The sequence below is a fragment of the Dromiciops gliroides genome, chromosome 1 (genome assembly GCF_019393635.1).
Source record: "Dromiciops gliroides isolate mDroGli1 chromosome 1, mDroGli1.pri, whole genome shotgun sequence".
Classification (NCBI taxonomy): Eukaryota; Metazoa; Chordata; class Mammalia; order Microbiotheria; family Microbiotheriidae; genus Dromiciops; species Dromiciops gliroides.
The window spans coordinates 591,242,115-591,249,748 of record NC_057861.1 but is presented as its reverse complement, the minus strand read 5'-3'; positions in this window follow the sequence as shown (position 1 = coordinate 591,249,748).

Below are 7,634 nucleotides of genomic sequence, written 5' to 3'. Positions count from 1 at the left end.
AAAAAAAAAAGTAAACCCAGGTCTTCTGAATCCAATTTTGAGTAGTAAAAGAGTATAGCAAAACAAATCCTTTAGTCAATAATAGCAGGGTCTTCGGGGCATTTGCTTTCTGTCCAAAGGGCCCTAAGAGTTGCAATGGGGGGGGGGGATACTTAGTTCACAAAAGATTGAAACCTGAATTTGAGTCTGTAATAAAACTATACAAGAGAATGGGAGGCCGGGAAAGATTTTGGCTGAAGTTATTTGACTTGGCCCTTTACTCTTGCTTTTTCATGGTTTTTGCTCTTGAGAGAGATTGCCAGTCTGCCGCTCCTTTCCTTTTATTTGGTCAAGAGCAGAGAATAGATAAGAGTTCTTGGTGGAGGAGAGCACTTTGGGTGGCTTGCTACTTGTAGCTGCTATGGCTATTGATGACAGGTTGAACAGCAGAGGCAGAAATCTGATAGATCCTAGAGAGCAGTGGTGGCTGAGGTAGGACCCTTGAGCAAAGATAGGACCAAGGCAGTGAAATGTTCAGAGAGACCATTCATCCACCAAAGGCAGAGGCAGTGAGGGACTGGACTGGCAGTTGTGAAACCTCAGCTACTGGTGAGATTGGACTAGAAGACATCCCAAACCCCTGCCAGTTTCCTGTTCTGTCCAGTTCTTTGAAAAGACAACCCTTGAAGATTCTAAACATTCAATCCTTTCCCACAATTTACTAGCTGGGCAGTTTGGGGGAGACAACTGGACTTTGACAATTCCTTTGTAGTTGTTTATTTTTATTTTTTATAGTATTTCAATAAACCCTGTAGCCATAGAATTTTTTTTCTTCTAATCTATGAATGAGGTTGGTTGACAAAGAGAGGGAAATTTCTCAGACAAGTAATGCCCAAATAATAGTTTTTCCAAGCTAAGTCAGAAGACAATTAGAGGAAAATAAATAGGAGTTTGGGGAATCAGGATTCTTTGTTATAAGGATCAGACACTAAGGAGATTACTGTACATTTTTATATTAAATGAATAATATTAATATATTGACCAAAAAAGAAAGAAAGAAATTGAGCTTTACTATTTTGGGGTCATACTTTTTAGCACATGGTACTTTTTTATTCTGCAAAAGACATTTAGGTTGGACAATGATCCAAGACAATTGCAAAAAAACTCATGATGGAAATTCTATCCACATCCAGAGAAAGAACTGATGGAGCCTAAATGCAGATTGAAACATAGTGTTTTCACTTTATTTTGTGTATGTGTGTGGTTTTTCCTTTTGTTTTGTTTCTTCTTTCACCACATGACTAATATGGAAATATGTTTTACATGATGACATATATATATAACCTATATCAAATTGCTTACTGTCTTAGGGAGGAGGGAGGGGAGGAAGGGAGAAAACTTACAACTCAAAATTATATAAAAAATGAATGTCAAAAATTGTCTTTATACATAATTGGAAAAAATAAAATACTATTTTTTTAAATGACATATAGTTGGATAGAGTACTAGCCCTTTAGTCAGGAGGACCTGAGTTCAAATCCGGCCTCAGACACTTAACACTTACTAGCTGTGTGACCCTGGGCAAGTCACTTAACCCCAATTGCCTCACCAAAAAACCCCAAATAAACAAAAACAAAAACAAAAAAATAACATTTAGATAGACAATAGAAAGTTCATTGCATAAGGGGTTGTGTGGCCTAATGGATAAGGCATCTGATTCCACATCAGAAGATTGAGAGTTCAAGTCCCTTTGTAGAAGTTCATTGGGTTTACTCATAGTGAAAATCTACCTATAATTATAATAATCTCAATCTTAGTACTAGATAAGTATTATGGGATAGGAACTGGATCAGTGATTTCATTGGTATAGAAAACTCAGTGATGAAATTCCTAGTACCCAGAGGTCAATATATTCCCTTCATTTATAATCTTAGAAAGTTGCCTAGAATGATGGTGCAGTGGATAGAGCACCAGCCCTGGAGTCAAAGGACTTGAGTTCAAATCTGGATTTAGATATTTACTAGTTGCGTGAACCTGGATAAATTACTTAACCCCAACTGCCTCCCTCCCCAAAAAAAGGAGGGGGGAGAAGGTTGTCCAGAAGAGCATGGAGTCTTGCTGGGGTCACACAGCCAGTATGTGTCAAAGGCAGAATTTGAAGAAAGTATTCCTGGCTTCCATACCAGCTCTCTATCCACTACTCCATGCTTCCTCTCAGAGAGATGATAAGGTAGAAAAATTTGCAATTCTTGGTTATTATATTTTCTACTTTGAGAGTCATTTAGCTCTTTTCTGTAAAAACAGTGATATTTTCTCATCAGTAATTATTTCTCAATAGAAATGAAGACTTCATTGCTTGACGATTTTCTAGGAAATGGATTGTAATAAAAGTTAATTTCAAATATCTAAATGAATACTGCTTCTTACTTAAGATTATTTATTATGGTTTTATGCAGGATGCTTGTTACTCTATAGATATACAAAAAAAAGAATGGGGAAATGAAAAAAACTTCAAATATCTAGAAATACACATATTTTAGAAAAAAACCCCTTCTTTTCACATCAGCATTACTAAGTATTTAATGGATGTCAAATCCTTTGTAACCCTGGAAAACATTAAAGAAATGTTAAACAGTTACTATGTACATTTCAAAATCCCTGTTGCAAAGTATAACTAGTTAAGCAATAGGTAATAATGTTGTAGTGAGGAGCTGCTGACAAAATTGAGCAATTGTAGAGAATCGTGTGTGGGCCTCTTTTCTTTCCCCAACCTTAGCAGGTGCTGCTCAACAAGCAGTGTGTGGGAAGTCTGCCTGTCCCACATATCAGAAAGAAGAGAGCAGACTGTCCACTAAACTTTGAGGCAAGCATAATGCCCAAGGTGGCTGAAGTCAGAGTCTCTGCTCTTTCTTAGTCTGTTTTGCCTTCCCTTTAAAACCTTCCCTTTAAAAACCGCTTATTGTTATTTTTTTGTTTTTTATATTACTTTCATTTCCAAATAAATCCCTCCTTTCCTGGCCAACTGTTCCTTGGAATAAAGAATAAAAAAAGGGAGGGGGGAATCAGTTTAGCAAACCAACCAACACATTTACTATGTATGACTTCCACATCCATAGTTCCCTACCTTCCTTCTTTCCTTCCTCTCTCCCTTCCTTTTTTCTTCTTGTCTGCCTGTATTCCTTCCTTCCTTTTTTCCCTCCCTCCCTCCTTCCCTCCCTCCTTCCTTCCTTTCCTCTTTTCTTCCTTCATTCCTTCCTTTTTCCCCCCTTCCTTTCTTTGCTCCTTCCTTCCTTCCTTCCTATGTTCCTTTTCTCCTTTATGGACATGGTTAATGCAGTTATTTGTTTTGCATACCTACATATGTTTGTAATTTTTCCCCCCTTGTCTTCTCAATGGGTATGGTAAAGGGAAGGAGAAAATACAGAACTGAAAATAAAATTGAAGCCAAAAAAATATATAAAAAGTTAGAGTTCCACCCAACTGAAGGCCTTCTTCAATTTCTCCTGACATGGCAAGGGTTATAGTGGAGCAGGCTGACTGTCCTTCTGTCATCTTGCCATGTGATTAGCCCATCTTCTTTTCCTATCATACAATTCTTTGATGATATTATTTAGTTTTCTATTTCAGAATTCCACACTGGTTCTAAGTTGTAGCATAGACTGTATGTAACACATACAAAATGTATTCAAAGTAAATGACAAGGTTTTGTTTTGTTTTGTTTTTGGTGTGGAGGACAATTGCAATTGGGTGGGGATCAGGAGAAGCCTCATGTAGGAAGTGGCATATGAACTGAATTTTAAAGAAAGCTAGGATTCAGAGGCACTGGTGAGGGGAGAGTTCATTGCAAAGGCATAGAGATGGGTAATGGAATGTGTGTGAGGAGCAGTAAGAAGGTGAGTTGGCAGCAATACATTGATCCAAGACAATGCCAAAAGACATGATGGAAAATACTCTCCACATACAGAAAAAGAACTATGGAGTCTGAATGCAGATTGAAGCATACTGTTTTCACTTGTGTTGTTGCTTTGTTGTTGTTTATTCTCTCTTGCATCGCCACCTCCCTTTTATTCTGATGCTTCTCTTACAACATGACTAATGTGGAAATATGTTTAACATGATTGTAATATATAACCTATATCAGATTGCTTGCTGGCTTCAGGAATGCAGAGGGAAGGGAGGGTGGGAGAAAAAATTGGAACTCAAAAAATATCTTTACATGTAATTGGGGAAATTTTAAAAAAAATTAAATTAAATTAAATTTTAAAAAAAGGAGAGTTGGGCTGATCATAAAGTATGTGAAGGGGTGGGATATATATGTACATATACATATGATTTACACAACACCATGCAAACACAGGCTGGAAAGGTAAATTGGATGCAGGATGAGAAGAGTTCAGATGCCAAACAAAGGAGGTTGTAATGTATCCTAGAGGAAACTGGAGCTTATCAAGCAGGGAAGTGACATGGTTAGGTCTGTGCTTTGGGAATATAAATCTAACTGTTTGGTCAAGAATGGGTTGGAAGTCTAAGACAATCCCAAGGAACTAATGAGGAACCTTACTATGCACCCCTATAGAAAGAACTGATAAAAAGAACACTTGTGGATTGTACATATATAACCTGATTGCAATCTTGTGGAAGGGGGAGGAAAGGGAGGGAGAAAAATTTGGAACTCTAAATCTTATGAAAATGAATGTTGAAAACTACCCTTACATGTAACTGGAAAATAAAAAATAAATGTTTGTTGCTAAAAAAAAAAAGAATGGGTTGGAAGGCAGAGATTTCAGAGGGGAGACAAACTAGGAGTCTATTACAATAATCCAAGTGAGAAGTGATGAGGGCATGAAGTAGGATGTTGACTGTGTGAGTAGAGAGAAAAGGAACTAACAACATATATCAACTGAATAGATATTTGAGGTGAGAGTAGGGAGTCAAAGATGACTCCAATGTTATAGACCTGAGTGATGGGAATGAAAAAGAGAAGTCTGAAAGAAGGGTGGATCTGAAGGGAAAGATAATGAGTTATGTTTTAGAGATGTTGAATTTGAGACATCTAGTTGGAACTATCGAGTAGGGGATCCAGGTATGGAGCTCCAGGTAGATATATAGTTCCAGATCATTTGCAAAGAGATGATAATTGAATTCATAGTATCCATAGGTTGGTTGTTGGTTGTTGTCCTTTGTTCTCAAAGAGGAACAAAATGATATCGCTATGTTAGAGTCAAGTTACAGTGTCTCCAACTGTGGCAGATCAGTGCAATATGAGCTCAGAATGCTCTACCACAGGTTGGGCACAAATAATCCATGTGAACATATGGGGTGGATTCTCTAAATTTGTGCATCTCATGTTTCTTTTGAGCTACTTCAATTCTACTTTGTTCATTGTTGTTTTGTCCTTTGTTCTCAAAGAGGACTATGACACCAGGGTGATGTCATGACTTGCACTGAATTGGATTTAAGTTAGGGAGGGCTATGCAAAGTCACCAGCCTCACTCTCTCCTCCAGAGCCATCTGGGTCCAGTGACTATATATATATATATATATATATATATATATATCAGGACAACTGGAGATGATCCTGAATATTTAAGGCAATTGGGGTTAAGTGACTTGTTCAGGGTCACACAGCTAGTAAATGTCTGAGGTGAGATTTGAACTCAGGTCCTCCTGACTTCAGGGTCAGTGTTCTATCCACTGAGCCACCTAGCTGCCCCCACTTTGCTTATAGAAGCTAATGAAGTCATCAGGAGAGTGTTTAGAGAGGTAATAGAAGAAGGCCCAGGATAGAGCCTTGGGCAGCTAGGTGATGCAGTGAATAGAGTGCCAGGCTTGGAGTCAGGAAGGCTCATGTTCATAAGTTCAAAAATCTGGCCTCAAACACTGGGCAAGTCACTTCATTCTGTTTGCCTCAGTTTCCTCTTTTGTAAAATGAGCTGGAGAAGGAAATGGCAAACCACTCCAGTATCTCTGCCAAGAAAATGGGGTCATGGCCCCAGTGGGGTCATGAAGAGTTGGACAGGACTGAAAATGATTGAACAACAAGACTGTTAGCAAGTGGGATATTGATATAGAGAAGTAGTGGTTAGACTAGTAGGAGGAATAGCAGCAGAGAATTAGTGAATAAAATAAGCATTTGTTAAATGTTTATTGTGTGACAAATACTGTGCAGTGCCTAAAATACATAAGCCAAAATACTACTTCCCCTCAAGGAGATTCTATTCTAGGGAAGAAAATTTACAAAGGGGAGTGGTGGTCAGGGAGGGGCACTTTGGTTAGGAAAGCTATGGGGATAGTGAGCCTGGTCATTAGAGAGCGGCTAGACACTATCCAGGAACAAAGTGGATTAGATTTTGACTCCAGAACTAGGTGGGGCATTGGAGAAGCAGCCAGATGATTGCTAAAGAAAAGATGCCTGAAGAATAGGGAGTAAAATAAGAAGACTGAGTCTTTACTGAAATAGTGGTGCAGGAGAGGTAGTCAAAATCAGTCATATGTTCCTGCATGGTAGAGGGTGTTTGACAAAAGTGGAGGAGGGCGTTCCCATTTTCTGAAAGGTTACTATCTCCAGAGACCAAGGCTGGGGAAGGTAGAGGGTGGTTTGGTTAGGGAGGATGTTTTTGTATTTTGATTCATGCCATATCTCTTCTTTTTCTTTCTTTCTTTCTTTTTTTTTTTTTTGGTGAGGCAATTGGGGTTAAGTGATTTGCCCAGGGTCACACAGCTAGTAAATGTTAAGTATCTGAGGCCAGATTTGAACTCAGGTCCTCCTGAATCCAAGGCCAGTGCTTTATCCACTGTGCCACCTAGCTGCTCCCTTTTCTTTTCTTTCTTTTTTTTTCCCCCCATCTCTTTTCAATAGGGTGTGTGTTCAGGGAGGACTTAGCACTTCTGGTGTGAGGCCTTGCCTAGCCCTTTTCAGGACTGTTCATCTGCCTTTGGTGTCCAACATTCAACAAACTCCTTAGCCTGTGGCTCTAAGAAACTGTAGCATTCATAGTGGCTGATAAAACCATTTTGGCAGGTAGCCTAAAACAGGTGGAGGGTAGCCAACAGACCAGAAAACTGTTGGTGAGATGGGGGGGATGTCTGCTCCAAGCAAGTGAAGACTTTTCCCAACAGAATAGGTGAATGAAAAAAATTTATTCCAATGGCCATGAAGGTGACCAAAGCAGGTTAAGTGGAGACTTAGGGCTTGGTCAGACATCAAAGATGCCACCATCATCCACTGTATCCTAAGCCATTGCCAGTCGTCCTGACTTCTGCCTGGCCACTGGACTTCAATGACTCAGGATGAAAACGTGAGGCTGATGACTTTGTGCCATTCTGATTCACTTAAAATCAATTCAGATGCAGATCAAGACATCACAGGTGTTGTCAATGATCCTCTTCCTCTTGAAAAACAATATCTTTTCAATAAATAATACTTTGTAAGAACTAATTGTTGTTAATTGCTTATCAATAACATCAAGGAAATATCAACTGCTAAGATAATATTGGGGCCGTCATCACTGGCAGTGGCATTGGGAAGGAATACACCAGAGTTGGTGCTTGAGCACTAAAAGAATAACCCTAACTCCTCAGTATCACCCCTATATCCTGGTTGGGGGACAGCTAATTGGTACAGTGGATAGAGTGATGGGCCTGGGGTCATGAAG